Source organism: Battus philenor, unplaced genomic scaffold, assembly GCF_028537555.1.
Source record: "Battus philenor isolate CCGP_79_NKW_IND1 unplaced genomic scaffold, ilBatPhil1.0.hap1 SCAF_8, whole genome shotgun sequence".
NCBI classification, from domain to species: Eukaryota; Metazoa; Arthropoda; class Insecta; order Lepidoptera; family Papilionidae; genus Battus; species Battus philenor.
The window spans coordinates 12,752,388-12,775,718 of record NW_027181748.1 but is presented as its reverse complement, the minus strand read 5'-3'; the positions used below and the strand labels follow the sequence as shown (position 1 = coordinate 12,775,718).

At 31.4% G+C, this 23,331-nt stretch overlaps 1 protein-coding gene across 1 annotated transcript in view; it reads right to left on the bottom strand.

The window, feature by feature from the left end:
* The window catches only part of tmod (tropomodulin), a 105,481-nt gene that overhangs the window by 64,026 nt on the left and 18,124 nt on the right, over positions 1-23,331 (bottom strand). The window lies entirely within an intron of this gene.

The window sequence follows — 23,331 nt, the reverse complement described above, 5'->3', positions numbered from 1 at the left end:
CATCCTATATAAACCACTAAACAAACTTTATATTTACACAAGGTTTAAATCGATAATTGAAAAAAGAAATCTTTTGTTTGTATAAGTTCTATTTTTATTTCAATTTCATGTAAATGTCAGTTTACTCCAACATCTATTTAAACTGTTAATTAAGGAGAATAGATAATATTTTGAAATAGTTTATAATAATAAAGTTAAAATAATTTTGTATACATAACCACTATTTTTTTACTTTACACAATTAAACATCTATGTTTTTTCTTTACATGAATTCTTTCGTTATTAAATTATTAAAAAATATATGAAAAATAATAGAATTATTGTATAGAGCCGTTCAAAGAAAGCGTCGGCGTAGGCGCTGAATGCTTCCCCACTTAATATAAAAATACGACACCCTGATAGCCCGTGATAAATCCGAATATCTCTAATAAATATCGTTCTATTAAATACTTTAAAGATATTGTTATAAGATTCACTATTGATTGTTAGATCAGACTTTATAGTTGCTACATTTCATATGGTAATTCAGGTAAATACAATATTACGTCTTGCTTTATTTAGAATAAGGTTCATTTTTGTTTGTTAAATTTAATACAAGCGTTCTTGGTTTAAATAGATTAATAAATTAAACCGAAGAATTACTTGTGCGAACAAAACTTTCCTAACAATAAAAAGGAAAAAAATATGAAATTTTTTTCCAAAAATTATTGTGTTATCTTGCTCTTTATAGTTAACGAATGACAACTAAAAGCGAGGTTCCCTAGAGGGGGCAATAGAGCTAAGTCACTTCATGGAACGTCCCAGAAGCGATCTAAGAGCTTGGCGGCGACCCAATCCAGTGAAATAGTAACATGTAACGGACTGAGTTGAGGCTCCAACGAGAACCTTCGGAACTTCATTACCCTAAAAAATTTCTTAGGCTAGACGACTTGCTACTTTGAACCCGCGGAATATGAAAATGCGACTTGAGCGGTAGTATATACATGTATATTTATGTATATACATATATTTTTTTGTTGGCGTGACTATTTAAAATAAAAATGTAATTGTTGTCTTGTCTTTGTTGCAACAGGTTGATTTGGTTTCCGCAACGCTTATTTGTTGAAACCAGCCCGTTAAACTCGAACGCGTTTAACTTGGCTTTAGTCTAGACCAGAGTTCCCCAAACTTTTTTGTGTCGTAGACCCCTTGCCATGTTTTTCCGTGTTGGGTAGACCCCCTACTTACCTGATATTGATTTCCTGTAAATTTCTAACTGTAGTGAAGTTTAGTGTTAAAAACTTAAAGTAAAAACACATAATAATCTATACATTTATTAATTAAATTTAAATTAAACCTACTCAAAATAAAATTTTGTACCTGTTATGTAAAATATACATAACATTAAATAAACAATTTTTTTACTTCATAGGTACTTTTATAAATAATGTAAATGTTTTGATATTATAAGATAGTATGATGGAAGTAAATAGGTACTATCAGTGTATGTGTTGAGATCCACAATCGTGGACCCCCATTTTCATTTCATGGACCTCTAATTTTTTTTTCGCTGACGTAGACCCTTTGTAGGTTGTCATAGACCCCTAGGTGTCGAAATAGACCACTTTGGGAATCACTGGTCTAGACAATTCAACTCCTCGAGAAATCAGTAAGAGTGTAGAATTTAGAGACCCTAGAAGTTGTCAGCAATCTAGGTGACGCCCTCAAAATCAAGATATTACTTTCACGTATTTTAAAATAGTAAATATGTTGCATATATACGCATGTTTAGATTTCTTTACTATATTTGGCTCTCTCTATAATCAATTCGTCTTTTTACACGCTTACATAAGCTGCTCTTTATTACTTCCATCTCGCGAAGCATAGAAATCAATTACTAGTATCGCGTTAACATACCATTACTTATTAAATTAAATAAATAAATATATAATAATAATTTTGGTTCGAATGACTAATTTTATTTTTGAAACCTCATTATGAAAAGTTAAAGAATTTATTCTATCACTAAAAATCCCTTTAGTAATTATCATGATTATCATTTCAGCTGTAGAACATCTGCTGATAATATAAATATAAACATGGTCTTCACCAAAGATTTAGCATAGGAAACATTGGAAGCTTCCTGCTTCCAATGTCTTTCAACGATGTAACAGGGTCTTCTGTCCTCTTGTGTGAGCGTCATACTTTACACTTGCCAGTTCTTGATCTCCACTTCAGAACTTTAAGGTCCCTGCTGATAATTTTCTGTGCGCATTTGCCGCGTTATAAATAAAATCAAACATCAAGTTACAAACACAGGAGGTATTTTATTTACGCACATTATTCCAAACAGTAGTTGCAGTATTTGATTCGTTACTGAGAATTCAATTAATAGTTTTGTACATATCCGGTCAGTTTCCTCGAAGAATGTTGCTCAATATCGACGCTACGTATCAAACAAAAACTTGGACGATTTCCCGCGAAAAACGGGAAAAAACAAATTATGGTACAAAATTGTAGTAAAGCAATCTTTTATCATTAATTAATATTTGAATTATTTAATTGCTGAGATACCTGTGTTTGGTTTCTTTGCAAACTTTTTGTAAAATTTAGGACGACTTCATAATCTCTGAACATATTGAATAAAACTTTTTTCTTAATTGTGATCCTAAATAACTAATACTACTTAGTGGATTCGTACAAACCTAGTGATAACAACCTTATCACCTATTCCTTAATACTCTTAACATTATGATTTTGCAGCGTTTGGTTTGTTGATTTGCATATACATTTAAATATAAACTATTTAAATAACTAAAAGAAACTTTAATAGCCAGTTAAAACACTAAATGCAATTCAACAATAAAGTTATATTAAAAAAACGAATAGTTTTTGCATATCCCAAAAACTTTAAAAAGATAGAATATTATCAGAATAATAAAACGCAATTAATAAAAAAACTTACGTAAAATAACATTAGAAGTAGCAAACCCAATGGATGTCCATCCCGATTCACTTACCTGAAATTAAAGAAGACAAAAAATAAATTATTATGACGAACACGAATGATTCTGAAATAGACGCGAGCGGACGCTTGCTTTGTCCCTGTCATTGGCCGTGCACAGGTGTAGTCGCACCTGAGGCAGCCCTTGACCTAACCCTCATTTCCGCCACGACATTACATCCATGAACATCCGCATTGACAATTTCATTTTTCGTGAACACTCAACATCATTTTTACAACAAGATGACATGTTTCATAAATTTATGTAGATTTTTTGATTACCTATAAATGAATATTATAATCAGGGTAAATGATAAAAAGTTAGCCCAGCGGTAGAGAACTGGATTCCTGAGATACTATCTTACATAATTCACATTTTTCATTAATAATACAGCATTGAAACTGCTCACGAAGAAGTTTCTAGATGATGGAGAGCATAATATCACGCTGCGTTCGCCAACCCGCCTGCCAAGCGTGGATATTATGGTGTATTCCCCCATAGATAGCTTTGCAGTAGACGTTTATAGGCTGAAAACACGTTTGATTTAAAAAAAATTAAATGTTTAAAAGGGAAGAATGTATACATCATTTGCTGTCAAAATGAGGGGATAAGAAATAAAAAAAAAACGTCATAATAAAATAGTAAGAGGAGTCTTAAAAATTCGGATTACTCCATATAATTTTTTTTAATTGTTTACTATCTTTCTGCCAGAAGTTTTTGGCCTATAGCATTCAACATTTGTCAGTTTCAAAATGATCTCTCATACAGGTTGATTGGAAAAGGTATAACATCTTCAAAGTTTTTGCTAGCAAATGAGCTACACATTTACTCTTTTTATAACTATGAAGTAGGTCATTTCACCAATTAGCAATCCATATCTACAAAATTGGTTTTATTATCACAAGAAGATCATAATACTAGACCACGTAGTGTCCAGAGGTTTATTTTTTTTCTGAGCTATTACATATTTTTATTTATTACATATACAAACTTTTTCGGTTATCGTATACAAAAATAAAAATGCAAATAAAAAAATGAGAATTTTGAATTCAGAGCTGAGGAAATACAATGTACTGTAATATTATTCGTTGGTGACCCTGAAAGTTTTTAGAACTGGCCAGTTTAAAAATAATACTAGACACAACTTAGAATTAGAAAATAGAACACTTTTCTTATATTTTACGTACATTACGTCATTCTGTTATTTTTTTTTACAACTAGACTTAAAAATGACGTTTAAGCGTCACTTTGAATTCAACGCTAGAAAGTTTTCACTTCTCGTATAACAGAAATACTTAAATATGAATAAAATAGGATTTTAAAATAGGTAGCTTTAAATACAATTTTTATCATTTTTGTTTCATTTCATTTGTTAACCTTGAGAAGAATTGATGCTTTCCAGTATTCTCTCCCAGTCACGAGACCGGGAAAATGTGACAAAGTTGCAAATAAATTTTTAGTATACATATAAATAGAATATCAAATACATTAATGTTTTATAAAAAGAAAAATTTAATTAATAGTTACAATTGGATATGTTTTACACGAAAAGCGACAGGGAAATTGTTATACAGAGTGATAGAAAATAAGTATAAAGGCTTTAAAGTGGTAAATGTGTTACTATGTCAAAAGATCATTGGTTTCTGAAATAATAAATAACATTATGAAAGAGTTCCATTGGATTGGACCAAAATTTTTAAATTAATTATTGTTTACAATCTGACCCTACAGATTTTAAAATTATTTTTACATATTTCATAGTGATCACATTGTACAGGGTGATTGGAAATAGGTGTAAAAGCTATAGGGGGCGGTAGGCCATTTACGAATAAATGAGCTATACATGTACAGAATAAGATTTCACAGCGTGTTTATAATCATCCTGTATTTATTTCTAATAGAAGTACTTAGTGCGACGGTCATTACATCACGAATTGTTTAACTGTATCTATGAAGAGTTGACGTAATAATCGGAATCACAGACAAGCAAGCGTGCGAGCGCTTTAGAGTATATTCTGTAACTTCACGCCACGCTGTTTAGTAGCACACGGGGACAGAATTAGCAAAATTTCTTCGAACTTTTACGTAACCAACGATTTACAGCACATGCCATTTAAATAATTATATTATATCTGCATTTAACGAGATAATATAGTCCTTAGCAATAAAATTAGTGCGTAAACTTGGATGATCAGTGTACGCTGAAAATAGAGTACCTCCGGAATCGTAAAGTTCTAAATGACATTGGTGTATTTAAAAATAGAACATTCCGATTGAAATTATTATAGTGAGCTGGCGTGTATACAATGTTTCTCGCAGAGATAAATAAATAGAAAAGATGAAAATCTCGTAGTTGGATACTTACGCACGGTCTCCGAACGCGGATGTGACTTATTTCAAAAATAACCAAATGTTCCTTTTTTAATTTACAATATCATTTTTTTCATGATATTTCTAAATTCAAATTTCTTTATTTGTTACAATTTTTTTTTCTCTGACACCGATTTTCGAGAGATGAGTAAAGTAGTCGACATAGATATTAAATTCTGCAAACTGAAGTGGCCCAGCTCTGGCCACACTTTCATATCTACAGGATGATTGATTATTGTGATCAAAACTTTCACGGAGTGAATATATTGCTCATTTGCTGTAAATTAATATACGCTATACCACATCAAAAATCATAGTCTTAGAAATAATAAACAACGTAATGATAAAATAATAAAAAAATTGTTTTTAAATTTGGATCACTTTATAATAAATAGATTATTGTTTACTATATATCGCTGTACTGTTTGTACTGCCAGAGATTATTGGCCTGTCTCATTCCAATAAAAAAACAATAATAATTGTAACATATTTCTGAGTGATCACTTTATGTAAGTGATTGGAAAAAGCTTTAAAGCTTTTTGCTAGCCAATGAAACTTTGCATTCATTCCTTTGAAGCCTTTGCACCTATACTCAATCACTCTGTGTAGACAACAATGGAAAAATTTTCGTAGGTATATGAGAGGAAAATGTCCAAGTGAAGTTAGAATTTGTAATAGAGAATGAAAGGCCAACATCCTGCAATATATGTATACCATATATGTATTACATCTAATAATGATGAAAGTTTTCAGATCGAAAACAAAAACAAAACGGATGTACGAAATGGAACCATTTAAAATCGAATAAAACAATTCGATTTTATGACGCGGCATCATGATGTGAATTTATAGTGCGTGAGTCAACAAACCATATATCTCGCCAGAGGACACGACTGCCCCGTGTTGGCACGTGAAATTGAAAATAGCAGAAAAAAAAACGAACTCTGATTGATGACGTCACATTTCATTCCTAAATGAAATAACGATTATGTCGTATTTTATATTGTCAGATTGAAAAATACTAAATAAATCAATATTAACACATTGATACATTAAACTTTCAGCCCAATAAGCCCAGTAAATCTATGGTCTATTTTTTTTTACTAAAATAGTAGACGAACTAAAGTAACCGGAAAACCTAGCGGCAATTTAAAGATAATTATGAAGTGAAGACGATTGACCGGCCTTTTGCATATATGCCGTAACGTTGCATGTTAGCGTTCCATATGTCTAAATTAAAATTTAACAAAAAAAGAATGTAAACGCAGAAAATATCACATAATTTGTAATACTGTTAAAAATATTTGAATACTTGGTGGAGGACGGTACATTTAAAGTGGGGTGGGATTGTGGAAACGCGCTATCGGCTCAATGGACTTTTGTAACCGGTGCAATGCGGCAATAGATTTTCACTGCTGAAATGATAATAATGATGAAGTTGTTTACAGCATCGAACAGAAACTAGAGCCTAATTATAAAGCCTTTTACTAGAATCCCTTCTTGATATACCAATAATAGGACATATTTAAAAAACAGGTTTATTATCATAGTTTTTGATGCATAACAATGTAGATAATATTTTGTCGTTCATGCTTTTTTAACACACTGGTCATGTCAAAACACTATTTATCAAGTTTAATGCCACAAACACATAACTTCACAAATTATTGATCAACATTACATGCAGGCTTCGCTGTAAGTAGTGTGTAAGTGTACTTTAAAAATGACAGGAAAATATGTTAGGAAATTCATAGATAAAATTTTAATGAAATTGGTAAAGCCTTTCTTAAATAGATTGATAAAAATCAGGTACTATCGTATGATTATCGTTCTATTCGTATATCGCTTGCCAATAGGGCGTGACTATCACAATCGTACCTTTCGCTATGCGTATCTCAACTATGCTGTCTTAGATAAATTTATTATACTCACTATATAAATAGATGCGTCAATATATCATTCTGTTGTAATTGATAGCCGAACCTTTGCTTAGCTATGCTGCAATTAATATCAGTTAAAAATACGATAAATCCTTTTATATATTAAAGTGTATTTACTGTTGTGTGTGTAACTAAATGTCATCATTCCAGCCCACTGCAAGACATAGGCTTTCCCCAAAGATGTCTATGGGGAATATTCCTTAATCGCCACGCTTCGCAGGCGGGCTGCCAAGTCATCGCAGTGTGTTATGGCAGGCAAAGAACGTTGCTGCCTATTCTCTAGAAAATTATTTGTGAGCAATGGCAGCCCACAATTAAAGTACAAAGTGTGAATTATATAAGATTGTAACTTGGAAATCGAACCCAAGATCTACGATCACAATTCTCAGTCCTGTACCGCTGGGCAATTACTGATCACTGAATATGTTTATATGATATATAAATACGAATTCTCTATTTCCCTTGGTCACTCACTAGCCCGATAAAGACTACAGATTTTAGTGATTATTTTATAAGTTTCCTAATACTCGTTGGAAGTTCTTACAGGAACATGTTATAATTTACAGTGCGGCTTGAATTTACAATATTGATAAATAGATCACAATGACAGTCGCTAAGTGTTTGTGGCATCAATCCTAAAAATACATTTTTCACCTAGCCAATTGTACGCCGCTTGTTTCAATGTTGGAAAAGCAAAAACTTTATTTGTTTACGTACCAATTTAATTCAATAAACACAGTTTTTGAAAAAAAAAACGTTTCGTTTAACATTTTAAGTTTCGATTTGATTATACATAGCTGAAGACAAGACGTCTTTCGGGTTAGTTATTTCATGATAAAATTACTACAAAGACTTCAGTATTTTCAGTATAAAATTTAAAAAGGGCGGTCATAAAAGTCAGACAACATGTATACGTGTACATAGACTGTAATTTATGTAACATGTTCTATACTTGTTGACATGTGATGTAAATATGACAAATGAAGCGGAAGTATAAACAGATATAAATTATAATAATTTGCGATCGAGCCAAAATATTGCATACACTTTGGATACATGTAATAAATTAAGGTACATATCTGAAACCTGTTGAGACAAATGTAAAAAAAATGTTACAAGATGTTTGAAAGTTTTAACGTAAATAAAATATAAGGTTCGATTTATAATATAATTTTTATTTTATTGAAATATGATATAACATATAAATACTTCTATTAATTAACTTCGATATTCTTATTTCGTTTCATTACTAAAAAGTCTTGGTTTGAGTGATTTGACATTCATTGCTAATATAGCTAGAATAGTTGGATAAAATTCGAAGTATTTAAACCTTTTAGTTATACGTTCACATATCTCTATAGAAGGTTTTAAAAATGCCTTTAAAATACCTATGGCTTTTACGTATGTTTTTGAAAATTTTCTGGCCGATTAATGCTAGTTGAAATTAACGAAAACTCACACATAATTTTCAAGCAGTATCAATAAAAAAGTAAGAAAACTTAGCGCATAAACATTGTTTTTTATCTTAGGGTTTAAAAGCCTTTTAGAAGTCAAATAGTCATACTTTAGAGGACTCTTTTTGTTATTACTTAGATAGGCTTTCCTTATATAAAATTTGTTTCATCAATAAAAAATAATCACTTTTGATGTACACCTATCTAACTCTTTTTATTTTCTTTGTAGTGCATACTATGTAGCCTAAAATCTTCAAAATCCGATCTTTTTGAAAAATCCCATTTTGTTGCCAAAAATAAGAGCAATGACATTTTTCAAAAATAAGTTTTATTGCAAAAAAAGTTTGACTAATAAACCAGATCGTTAAACATTCATGTTTGTGCAAACTTTTCCGCCTTGTGTTAAATATTACTCGTAAAAGGAGAAAATTTTCATCTAAGTGCACCACTGCGTTTAAGTTATGTTCGATAACATGTTTCTAACATAAAAAAACATAGATTTGTTATTTATTACAACTGATCTAAAAATATATGGTGGATACAATTTCATCAAGGTACCAAAATATATCATATTTTTACTTAAATTAAGCGCCAGCGATACTACAGTACAAGATATTTGTGTAATACTAAAAATTTATAGCAGTCGTAAAAGATTCAATTTTTCTTATATTAACACGGCACACAGTGTCGCCATGTTACTCTAGCATATAAAAACTATTGTTATGATTATGCCAATTTCCACTTGGCACTTGGCAACGAGATTATTACGCTCGAAATTAATTACACTACGTGGTCGTAAACCCGTGCTACAAGTACCGTTAATTTAACCTCTTAATCAAATTAACTATATAGGTCAGGTGTAGGTTTGTATTTAGAATCTATTCTAAATTTATTTAACGTTAAGAAATTATAAGGAATCGATTCGCAGACCGAGTGATCGATGATTTCGAAGATATACATTCATTTGCCTATTCAACTATATTTACAATTCGCATCCACCATTTACTTACATGTGTCATAAATATAACATTAAATGAAATAGTTACACTTTACATGATTATACTAATATTTATAAATTGTCAATAAAGTAATTATTTACTAATAACTTAATCGGTGCACTTTCTGAAAGATTTGACTCATGTTTATATTAACAAACTGCATTTATATACCGGTATATTATGTAAAACATTTGACATTTAAATAGTGAAACAAAATATACAAAAAAATATCAATTATTTGTAAAACGAAAGTGATTTTCCATTAACAGTTTTACTTTCGACGACGAGACTACAACAAACAGTAAAAAAATAATTTGGAATAGGAGAATATAATCATCGTGATCATTTTATCTTTATGGCATCCACACCTAACCATTGGTCTACTCCTTGGATATCCAATAAAACCGGTTGAAAGCGAACATCATATACACACACACCCACACACACACACACGCATATATATGTATAGAGAGAGAGAGAGAGAAAGAGAGAAGAAAATAATGTAATTCTTATTCCTGACTACCTTACTTAGACATTCATATTGTATCAAAAGCGTCATATCAATAAAAACTATTAGCACCTTAGGTGCTTCCATCGCTCTTAGAAAGTTTATAAAAAAGATAATAATACATCAAAGATTTCTTGACTATAAAAATATATGAAATAATTAACCTAATATTTTACTGCTTGTTTTTATCAGTAAACAGGACAACAACTACATAATGTTTTTGGAATAATTAAATAAATATGAAATCACGCGTTAAATTCTAAATTTATTACAAAAACTAGAATGCTTATAAGCTTTATTCCAATAATAAAATTTGTTCTGATGTGCTACGAGGCGGTAAATTATTTTCCGACAGCTGCGCAAGTGAGTGACGCATCGTGTTTAACGCGGGCTATGTAGGTTAATACACGTAGCGACATCTAGCGGGCGAGTTATGAACGAACTTGTTCCTTTGTATATCACGCCCGTGATTATATTGTGGGAGAAAGAAAAATATTAAGTTACTAATTAAATTAATAAAAATTAAAGTCAAATATCATTGAATTTCATAAAAATAATGTTAAAAAACAATTTTAATTATATATATTTATTTATTAATCAATGTAAAAAAGAGAGTTTTAATATAAAGATGATAGAAGGAACCACGTAGATTTATATATGTGGTAACAGAGTTGACATTGAATAAAAATTAAAAAATAAAAGAGCATTAAAAATGAAGTTACACTGTAGCAATGAGTCAAAGAGGGAGTAAGAGAACAAATGTTCGATTTTGAGTGGTACTAAAAATATGAATATATGCATTTTTATATTATGTACTATATATATGTATGTATACATAATATGAAGACATCTTTAAGTAATATATCAATTAGTTTCAACTAATGAAATATTATAACATCAAATTTGTAATATCGAGAATGTCTTAATCAATATTTTGTACAACTAGAATTAAACAGACCACCAACTTAAATTGGCTGAAATATTTGGATTGTTAAATTGTGTAAAGAAAATCTTACCAAATAGTAGCTCGCGCAATAACAATTACAAATATTTCAAAATCATCTGCAACTACCGTTCTAAGTGTTATATAACAAAATCTTTCATACAATTCCCAACGCAACTGGTGTGCAACACGCAAAATAATGCTAGATATAAAACATTAATTGTTCATTTTAATAGAGCGTTACGTTTTCAAAAATTAATAGCATTGTGTTTACGAAATTTAACAACTTCATAATAGAATACCAGAAGTTTTCTCTGAAACGCAATATATTTCGTAAATGTTATTTATTTGAAATCGACCTAGTTAACGAAATAACAATTAATAAAGTCATAATAAATTTGTGTTCATTGGAGATAGTAGGGAGAGGTAAAACAGCGAAATCTCTACGTGATCTTTTAGAAGATTTAAGCCTGCCTTGCGCTGCACGCTACCAGCGACATCTCGCGACCCGATACGCCACGCAATTGAAAGTTTCTTGATTGTCCTAACCATTAAAACATGCAGGAAGATTTTTTTTAATCGTGCAAGTTAATCATTTTGTTGCATTTTGACTCTTATCTCAGGACCCCAAGACCCTCAATACTTCGATTTATTAAACTTTTTATATTTAAATGACCCTTTAACTAAAAGAGTTTGAATGACAGTTCATTAAAACTCCATTCCAGAAAAACATCGTTAGTTAAATGTAAAAACATTATCATTAAGACAAAAAAGCTACTTACTGTTAATAAAATAGTAGATTTATACATAAAAATAAATTATTATACTATACAGTAATAAAAGATAGATTTGAAAATAGTCAAAAGAAGAAATATGACAGACGATTTTATTGAAACAGCGATTCTATTCGAACAACCTTTGGCTTATTGATTAAGTTTACATGATGTGAGCTAAGTTGCCATGATAAACCTCTAAAAACCAAATAGCGTCTAAAAGTTTCGCCCTTGTTATTAAAATCAATATAATCCATATTTGTATAAAATGAATTTTTGTCTGTATGTCTTTTATAGACACGTAAACTAAGCATTTGACAATGTGATGATCTTTAGCAAAGTTATTGTGCATAAGCCAGTGAGTTTTTAATTGGATTTTTTAGATCAATAAAATTACTCAAAATGAATTGAATATTTATCTAATGTCTTTCCTGCTAATTTAATTTAGTTGACGGTGTTGCAAAATGCAGGGTACAGCTAGTATTAGTATAAAAAGATATTTAAATGATAATAAAATAAGATCAAACTCAATCCCGTAAATTCGACAAGCCAGTGCTTGTAGAGAAAGAAAATAGTAAAACACCATGTGAACGATCACCTATCCGCTGGTCTGGTCAAATAAATAACTAGACTCTCTATCATTACCCTGAGGCAAGCTGAGGATACATCCTATCCTGGAAACAGTTAGTCACCGATTTTATTAAAGCGTTTCAATACGGACACTATCTTCAGTACTGATGAAACTTGGAAGAAGAAAAAATGAAATTTTATTTCTAATGTTTTGTTTTTTTTTTACCTCTTATTTTACCCGTGTGTTCATAAACATTTTTGAATGTTCCTTATCTGGAGATGAACGTTGGTATTTACGACAGTTAGTTATTCGAACAACTGCAGCTAGCAACAATGAATTCTGCCTAAGTTTATATGTTTTTTGTATTGAATAATTAAAGTGAATTTTTTTTTTTAGTAGCATTGTCGGATGACTTTTATGTTCTTGTGATAAGACAAAAAGTGCATACAAATTTATGATTCCAATTATTATGATGTGTTTTTTAAACTAATGATTCTTCAAATTCGACCAGTAAATTCCACAGTTCAGTAACAGTAATATCTTTATACGATCTTTGTATTTTCTGCCGATATGGAGGGCGCAGGAAAATCTCTCTTTTCATTGTTTTATACAGGGTGATTGGTTATAAGGATAAAAGCTTTAAAGGGATGAATAAATAGCATATTTGATATAAATTTATGTCTGGCATACCCTATCTAAAATCTTTGGTTTTAGAAATAAATAATCACGTATTGATAATAAAGTAAGAAAAAGGTTTTTCAGACTTCGGATGAGTACGTATTAAAATGAATTATTGTTTACTATCTGTCCTTGCAGACTTTGTACTGTCAGAAGTTAGTGGGCTGTCGTATTGCAATAAAAAAAATTAATCTTACATAATTGATTGTACAATTTATAAAGAGTGATAGGAAATAAACATAAAAGACTTAAATACTTTTGATGACAAATGAGCTGTAGATTGAAAGTTCTTGAAAGCTTTCACACCAATAAACAATCACTGTATAACAATAAAGATGTATTAAATATTATTTATATCAGATACAGTACAAGCTAATGTAAGTGAGGGCTTGCCTTGCTAAATAGAAGTGAAACAAATGAAAGCAACATCGTAAACATTGCGTTTTCTAAAGAAAAGTTAACAATGAGAATAATCAATTGCGGGATCCGCCAGTGAAAATGAGAGCAAGCAACGCCTTGAATATAGATAGGTTCTGGGAAATTTCGAACATGTGTTTTGAATACACTTTCACTTATACTTTGTTCGCAGGATTAAAGGTATTACAAAAAATTGTACAATTTATGACTTTGATTAGTAATAACTAAAGATGCGTTTACTAGTGACAATATATTAGTCTATATCTGTTGTTTGCACGGTGCGGACGCTTTCTTTTGTTCTTACGTTCATTGTCCCGATTACCCTAAAGCTTCGTGTTTTTATGGAACGATTATTATTTAATGTCTTATTCATGTGTCCTTGCATTGATTCTTATATAGACAAGAACATTGGTAAAATCTGCAGCAAAGACATTAGTGCTGCATTTTTCATCACCTAAGAGGACAATAATAAAAATAATTAAAAGCAACAGCCGTATGTGTGATCATCATCATCGTCATATTAGCCGATGGACACCCAGTCCAAAGCCTTCCTCAAAGATCGCCATGATTAACAGTTTTGCGCTGCTAATGTACCTGTGTGTACCCAAACATAAATTTCTAATATCGATTGCTCTTGTTTAGTCTACGGCTTGGCATGTTTTTTGGACTGATTTCCATATAATTATAATTTTGCGTGGTCTTGTGTTGATTCATGTTTAATTGATTGATTGTGATTTGGTTTGTCTCACTTTTGACTTTATCAAGGTCGTTGTTTAATTTACTGAAATTTACAAAATATTGGATTCGATGGGCGAAGGGCGATGAAGATACGAACCCAACCTTATAATCTTTAGTTTTTCTAACTACAGTTGATAGCACATCTGAAAAAATTAGCTCGGGATGTCCTATATTATTTTACTGGCCGCTGAACTTGGTTGTCTTGGACGGACGGACACTTGTAAAGTAAACAGACGCATGTGCCCCGTGAGAAGACTTCGACTTGGGATTTCACACAATACGTGTTTAGTAATCTGAATCAAGGTCGCTCGAGTGGGGCGAGTCTGGATTTGATCAGTTTATATTGGCCTACCAAAACTGCAACTTCGGAAATCGTTAGCAGGTAGTAAAAATTGTGGAAAAAACTACACATACATTTCTATCAATGTTTTTTTAAAAAAGTTTTTCCAAAATTATATGTGATCAGACGAGGAAGACGTAAAGTTTTCTGGTTGCAATTTGTATTTAATTTGATTTGGGTTATTGCCGCCGCTACATCCCGAATGTCAAGCACGTGTCTCGATCTTTAACGGCGCAACTTGTATGCCCCGGATAGATTACGAAATATAGTTATATTTCTCTTAAGCAAGAAAAGGACCAATATTTTGCCACTTCCGCACATGCAGTAGTAGTCATGCAATAAAATGCACCGCCTGCCAGCCTTCTGATAAATGCGTATGCGGCAAACAATGCGAATCACACAACCGCCACCGCCAAATCACTCCTATCCAATCCTTTTCTTGCTTAGGATGGACTTCCGCGAGGTAACGCCTGATTACATTAAATTTATTTCTCTTATTACGTGTTTGTGTATATACCGTATGATGCTGTAATCTTTAGGACAGAAATTTTCTATTATTTTCAGCTGATCCTTCTCAACGTTTCTTAGCATCTTCCTTTATCCGTCTTAAACGGTACATTAATTAGCTGGATCGATACCAACCGAACTTGGCCGGTTAATGACACACAAAGATCTTTTACATATAAAATTGCTTCATTTACTAAGCGATTGTTCTTCTATATATGGTTTATTTTATCCATTTTTTGTCCTTTACTGCAGGCCTTTATTTAATTTCAACGTATTTCATTACAATTTCCATTTAATTACAACCTGTGTACTTTATTAGATACAGGTTCTTAGTTATTTCAATTTGGACTTCTACATTAGGACACAAATCAGGTTTAAATTTGGTATTAATTAGTCCTTAGGTATTTTATGCAAATTTATTAAAGCTTAATGAACTGAAAAAGTTGTTTGAATAATATGTATGTACTGCCATTTAGGAATGAATTAATTGAAGTCAAATGTGACGTTTTGTTCTAATTAGTTATAATTCCATATGTGTTTTAAAATATTTGTTTTACTAACTAATTAATATTATCAATCGATAATGTATTACAAAAAATTACACATACATAAGCATAATTTTTTAATATGTTTACTTATTTGCCGCTAGATGGCGTTAGGTGTTTCTTGGAAAATTTGATCCAAGTTTATATTTTATATTTTGAAAAATAAGCAGACTTCTTTCAACAAAGGTGTTCTTATCCTATTTAGATAACAAAGAATATTTTTTAATATAATTTATAAGGTTAGGGTTATTCACAAATGAGAAATGAAAAATTTAAAGTTAAACGAAACCAGTTCAAGATCCTTAAAAAAGAAATTTTTATTTACACTATACACATCCTGTAAGCATTTTTTAGTTTTATTATTTTACTAAAATTTAGTCTTATGTACATTTATTTTCTTTAGAAAAAACACGACGTTATTTTCTGTTATTGTAGCATATTCGTTAGCCAGACTTAAAAACAAAAAAGATTTCAACTCTTTAAAGGGACACAAAGACGGAAAGATACCTTTGTAACAAAATATCAGTTTACAAATGTCACACACGTAAACCCTTTCTACTTTTTTCTCCCTAGCCTAGTCTTCCAAATTTGCTACCTTAGAAAAGGCTTTGCATTTTCTCTGTAGAAGTAGATGTTGTTAGCCCTAAGGCTTTTACAGCTTCATCTGAACTGAGTTCACAGAGTGGGGGGGTCCGTGAACTTAAAAGAAAAGGCTTTACGCTTGCGTTTTAATCCCTCGAATTCTCGGAATTCGCAAATGCCACTTGGACAGCAGTGTAAGCGTGATCAAAAAAAATTTGGATGGTCTCAACAGTGAGCAAGCTGCCAGCTATGGCCTTGAATACCTTCTTATATTTTTCATTGGAGCTCTATTCAAGTGCGAAAGAAATTAATTTTAGTACGACATGGAATGTAAAATTACAAGCAATAAAATGTAAATCTTTCATCTCATATGTAATGGCACGGTCATACCGCAATATACACGATAAAGGAAGCTGCATTGTGTAATAAATGAACCTATTGTCTGAAACGTAGTACGCCAGTGTTCGCTTGCCAAAATTCGGCTATCAGGAAATTAAGGTATGATCGACCAAATGCTCCGGCGATTTGTAATAAGCGTCATGAATTATTTAGCATTTTCTTTTGAATTTTATTAAGATTTCAAGGTTTTAAAGTGGAGGGCAAAGACCGGCAAGCACACAGTATGACGTTTTCCGACAACCTTAACAAGCTCGTCTGTCAACCTTATGGGTGGATAGATACTTCTCGTTACTTCAGAACCTTAAGGCTCTAGCAGCTATATATTCTGCGCACTATGTGACCAATCCGCTAGGTAATATAGGTTACTCGTTCATCTCATTTCCTAATCTCTGATTTGATCTCGTAGTGAAATCCTGAATTCCTGACATTCATTTCCATGCCTCGTTGAGTAATATGCTCTGGAATGACATAAATCATCACGGGTATCACACATTGGTAGTACACTTTATCTTGAAGCACAGGCATATTGGACGAGATGTTTTGCAGTTTACTGAACGCTGCCCAACTGTGTCAAATTCGACAATCGTCTTCGTTCTTAAAGTTGGACACGAAGGGAATTAAAAAAACGTCACTACAGAGACATGCACTGATTAGACATTGATTACAATCGCTTTGAACGCAGTATATTTAAAGTTCATAAATAAGTAAAAGTTGGTACTTATTTATAATACAACAATAATCAACGCCTTTTTTCCCATTGAATGAAAAGAAACCGTAGTTATGTTTCCTTAAACTTACTAATTAAAAACGTATTAGTCCTTTTAAAAACTGTGAATTTCGAAACTACTTATTTTAAACGGAATAAGTAATTAATATTTAGTTAAAGAAAAATATTATGCAGATTAAAAATACTCAGACGTTATTTATCACTTTTTTATCTGTGGTCAAACGCCAAACGCATAAATGTAGGACAACGCAACAAACATCATATGATGTTGATAAATTTTATTTATAACACAAGAATCACAAAGGCGTAATATTTACTGACAATACTCGCGCACTTTAAAATGGATACTTTCCAACAGATTTCATACTTCTAATTACGTATCTATTTACACATTAACTATGACTAGAGATTTACAAATTATTGCTCTGCTTTGTCAACAACTGAAAACATAGTTTATTTCCTCATATCACAAATGAAACTGTTTTCTTTGTTTTGATATCTATTTTAGAAAAGTGACAAAATTAATCTCTCAGATTAATTGAAGTTGAAGAAATTTATTTTATAAAAATTCTATTGACATTGATTATTAAGACAGATTAAACAACCGATAAACTATGACACTGAATTTATACTTGTACATCTGTATACCATAAATTATATATACATATTTTTTTAGTTCCGTTTTAATACCAGGGCTGTAGGCCAATATGTTGAGTGTATTATGACGAACTGAGCATGCACTCTTTCGGGGCATCTGTTCACAAATTGTGTATTGGCTATAGCCAATACAGTTCCAGGATTATATATATTTTTAGATTTTCAATAGTATAATCTATATAAACAGAATAAGTTATATATCATGTAAGTTTGATAAATAAACACTAAATAAAAATTAATATTGTAATGACTTACGATATAAGATCATCCACTTGATTTTTGACAAAAGTTAATGATTTATCATGTAACTTAACGTATATATATATATATATATATATATATATATAAAATGGCTATAATATATAATAATATTGGTCCTTTTCTTACTTAAAACTAAGCATTATTTACTATTTTTACTTGCAGGCTTTATACTGCTAGATATTAAATCTTTTATGGTGACGGCTTGTATCTTCATTTTGAATGAAAATCTGTTTCAACATTGAAAATTGAAGTATCGACCTTTGGAAAGAGACAATCGGCTAATTTCGGCTTCGTAGAGCACTATCTCTGTCCCACATTACCCATGTGACGTTTTGTCAGACGTATTTCGTGTATTTGTCTCTTTCCAAAGATCGATGTGCAATATTTATTGCCGGGTACTGTATAATAATTACATAATTACATCTATTAATATAGACGTTATAAACGAAATAAAACATTTCAACAATTACATTTATAAGCAATTAACTATTACTAACGTAAAATATCAGAAAGAAAATAATATGTGAAAAATGTATATCAATGAAAAAATTACACCATAAACGATAAAATTTATATGTAAATAAATTATTTATTTATACACAGCTTGCACAAAGTATATGTATACGGTACGTTTCAAAAATAAATTAATTAACGTAGTTGAAACAAGAAAATATAATGAAAATAGAAAATATAAAAAAAGAAGACCGTTAGGTTAATTTAAAAATTAGGTAAAAAAACATGACATAAATATACGAACTCTTTGATACGATATCCATTTATAAATATATTAAAAAAGTTGACACGTCAAAAGGTAATTTGTGGGTCGGTGACCTCTTAACTGCGGTCGTTAATAACATTTTATATTGGAACTTGATACAATCGTCTAATTACGCCGCTAGTGGCGTATAGTTACGCTAGTGGCGCCATCTAATGTCTACTGTAAGCGATTAAAAGGGGACAAAGTTTACGTGCTCTTGTATAATTTGCTTCAATACAATTCAGTATTTGCAGCCGATTTTGTAAGAAATAATAAGTAATAAATACTACAGGTAAATATATGGGTTGGATTTTATAAAGACATTTATTCAGATTCTAGTTTAAATATATTTTTACACAATTATTATAAATGTAAGAATTTTAAAGTGGGATAATGTATAACCTATTTTTAAGCAAAAAGATTTAAAGCACTTAATTTTAATAACTATGTTTAAATTGGTTAGAGTTATAAATGTCAAATTATTATTTTTTTTCTATTGGAATTCGATAGGCCAATAACTTATGGCAGTACAAAGTCTGCAAGGACAGATAATAAACAATAATTATTTTTAAGATGTAAATAAGACGAATTTTTGAAACACTATTTCTTATAGGGTTTCTTAAAGGGTTTACCAAACATTGATTGACAAGAAAAGAGATAGACATTTACCACTTCAAATCTTTTACAGCTATAGCGCATCAACATATATAATTCAGACAGAGTATAAATACGCTTCATACAGAGTATAAATATGCTTCATACAGAGTATAAATATGCTTCATACAGAGTACATAAGCTACGAATAAATACGCGTCCTGGTAATCAAGCCCTTAATGTTAGAGTTGTTAGCCAAAGCTCCTAATTAATTAACAATTAAATATCCGTTTTACAGAAGCATGAAACGAAAGACAAATATCGCGAAATCTAGAAATATCTAATAGTTTCTGTTATATTAAAGCAGATAATTTCGAAACAGTTTAATGAACTTTCCTTAGTTAACATTCTGTAACTCGTATACAGTACGTTTTGTGAGAACGCTATGAATTAAACCCGACTAAACCCACCTGGCTTCTTCCCAAACACCAGGCGCCGGCAAGTCACTTCATCTGACGTATCACAGTATTTAGTTATGTTAGCAACTGTACCACAGATTATATTTAATTGACGTGAAAATTCATTGGTAAATTATAGATTACAACAATAATTTAATTTATTAGTTATTGTATTGAGTGTGTAGCCCCCCACTAGGTAGACCGATGATATTGAGATTGCGGAAAGTCGATAGATGCGGACAGCGCAAGATCGATCATCGCGATGATCTTTGGAGGAGACCTATGTCTTGCAGTGAGCATCTATCAGCTGATGTGATGACGATAAATATAAATTTTTAATCTGTATTAATAAAATTTATCGCCAGATATATTAGTAAGACATAATCAAGTTCACGAGAAGGCGCTAGATGCGAGCAGCGCAAGACGAGACCTCTGCCTTACATCTATCGGCTAATATGATGATGATGATGATGTTTGTTATTTTTTTAATTGCTAGTTTTTTGTTTTTACAATAAAGTTTTTAATGATTAGTGAAATACTGAATATATAGATAATATAGTTTGTGTTTTTTAATCTGTGGTCGTAATATAAATTATCTGCCAGGCACTACTTTTATCTCGCGTCCCATTTAGTCTCACGTTGTCAACGTAGGAGTGCACCAGTCGCCGCCGCCGCGCAAGTGCGTCCACAGTTCTCACCCGCAACAGATGGCTGGCGATAAATTTTACGCGTCACAAGCTATTAGTCGCAATTATGACGCTCGATTTACTTACTTACTCTATAATACACAAAAACAAATCATTTATTTGCTAAAACACAACAGATAAACATTAAAAAAATAATCAACAAGAAGGAAATTAAATAAATAAACTAATAAGTTGGATTTTGACCCCTGGAATAAACCAAAACGGATTCATATTGATGTTCCACGGTCCTAGAGCGAGTGTTTCGCATAAAAACTAAACAATTATGACAAAATTCAAATTAAACGTATTGCATAGATAATACTATGATAAAAAAGTAAGGTGAATTCATTAATAAAAAATAATTTTTCTATTTATTCTTCCAAATTAATTGCATCTCTTTCAAAGTAAACCCCGTCTGAAAAAATCTTTTGCTAAGGCTTTTTATGGACCTCTATACAGTCACAATAATCTTTTTATGGTCTTCAAGGCCTTCGATACAGTTTTTATCTCCTCAATCGTGTCATAACGGCGTCACCACATTGCCAAAAATTAGTCGGAACCAAATCAAGTGAATACAGTAGTTGCGGAACGATATGAGTCGAGATTTTATAAAAAAAATCGTTAAGAACCAATGCAATATGACATCGACCAATCGAGAAGACTTGACGCGTTTGACATACAAAACATTCTTCAAAATGGTTTAGGTTGACCCAAAGATATTCCAACACTATCAGCGCGGTGTCTAATTGTCGAAGGTTTTCAAACACCGCATCTTTGATTTACATTATCTTTGACATAGCCTTTAAATGATGATGTTTGAATGACCATTTCATCTACTTTTTTGACCACAGGTACAAACAACAAATAAAGTAAAAAATTATGGTAAAAAGAAGTAAGTAAAATAGTAATAATAATTACTCATAAATGTTAATAGTATCATGACTAAACGCGAATAACATGCCACCATTGTCTCCGTTGTATAAAGCAATGTAAACATGATTCTTTCTTATTATTTTAAGCGAAATTGTCGAAATCAAAGCGCGTATTAAGTGACAGCTCATTTCCTTCAACACGTGAACAAATTCTAAGATTTACGGGGCAAAGAAAATGTTATGCGAGAGGCGTACCTGGTAAAATCCTACAATCTTTGACACTTTTTGTCATAGCTACTGTAACACTTTTTCATACTATCGTAGTTTTAACACCTGTTTAACCTATTATATTTAATTAATTGAGGTCCTAATTGATTATTTATATGTAAAAACAAAGGGCGAGTCCGGTAGTTAATAATAATTATAATGGCCTATTCCCTAAAACACTTAGCTGGGCAGGGATTTTAATATGCAGTTGGTGTCTGGTGAAATATACATATAAATTACTGGATTTTACGTATTATACTTACTCCAATGTCTACTGAATTCACTTTGATAATAGGGTTTTTTTGTTTCAAAGTTGTCATAATTTTTTAGTGTTAAACAAGGCTTAAACAGAATATACACATGCCTTTATTTTGGTGATCATAAATTAATCAGTTTCATAACGAGTATATCATCATGAACGTTTCGCAATCCATAGCGAGTTTGACAGACAGTCTGTCTACGTGTGGGCGACTGGCGATCAAATTCATCTTCTAATCGTCTGATCTAGGGCTAAAGTTACGCAACGAAAGTTTCAAATAGAACGCTCGCTTTATTAATAGTGGGACCGGCCCTTGTGTAGGATTATAAACTTTGTTAGACTATACTGCAACCATCGGATATACAAGATATTGCATGCTAAACTTCTATAACATTGGTTAGTGATAACTAGATAAGGATGCGTTTACAATGCAACTGTTATTTGAATTGTGTAAACGCGTTCTCTTGTTCTTATGTCGATTCTTCATGTTTACACTATGACGTAGGATATTTTAGACTGATTTCTATTAAACCTGTGTTTTGACGTGTTCTTGCGTTGATTAATAAATACGAAAAAAAAACTCATGTAACTGCAAAATTTTTAGACATATAAGAAATAATTGTTGCCACAGCTCACTGTACAAAGGTACAATGAGCTGTGGTAACATTGTACAAAGGACAGTGAAAAAGAAATGATTTACTAACTAATTATACAAAGATTCCTAAAACTATAGAACATTGATGAATTGCAAATGGCGTTGTGTCACTGCCGGGCGATTTTTATTATTGGAAGTCCATTGGCCGAGTCGTTAAGCGCGGAGCAGCGTGCCTCCTGCATTTAGGTCGGACGTAAAACGCCTATAAACCCTCCCGCTTGCGCCGCGACCGGCTACACTGTACAATATTAAATCACGCATTCGCGTAAATCAGTCCCGACTTCGACGCCATCACTCATTTATTTGAATTTAAATTCATCATCTTTATGTCAGTCAATAGAAGCACATTACAACGCATAGGTCTCGCGGCTCGCATCTAGGCGACTTCTCG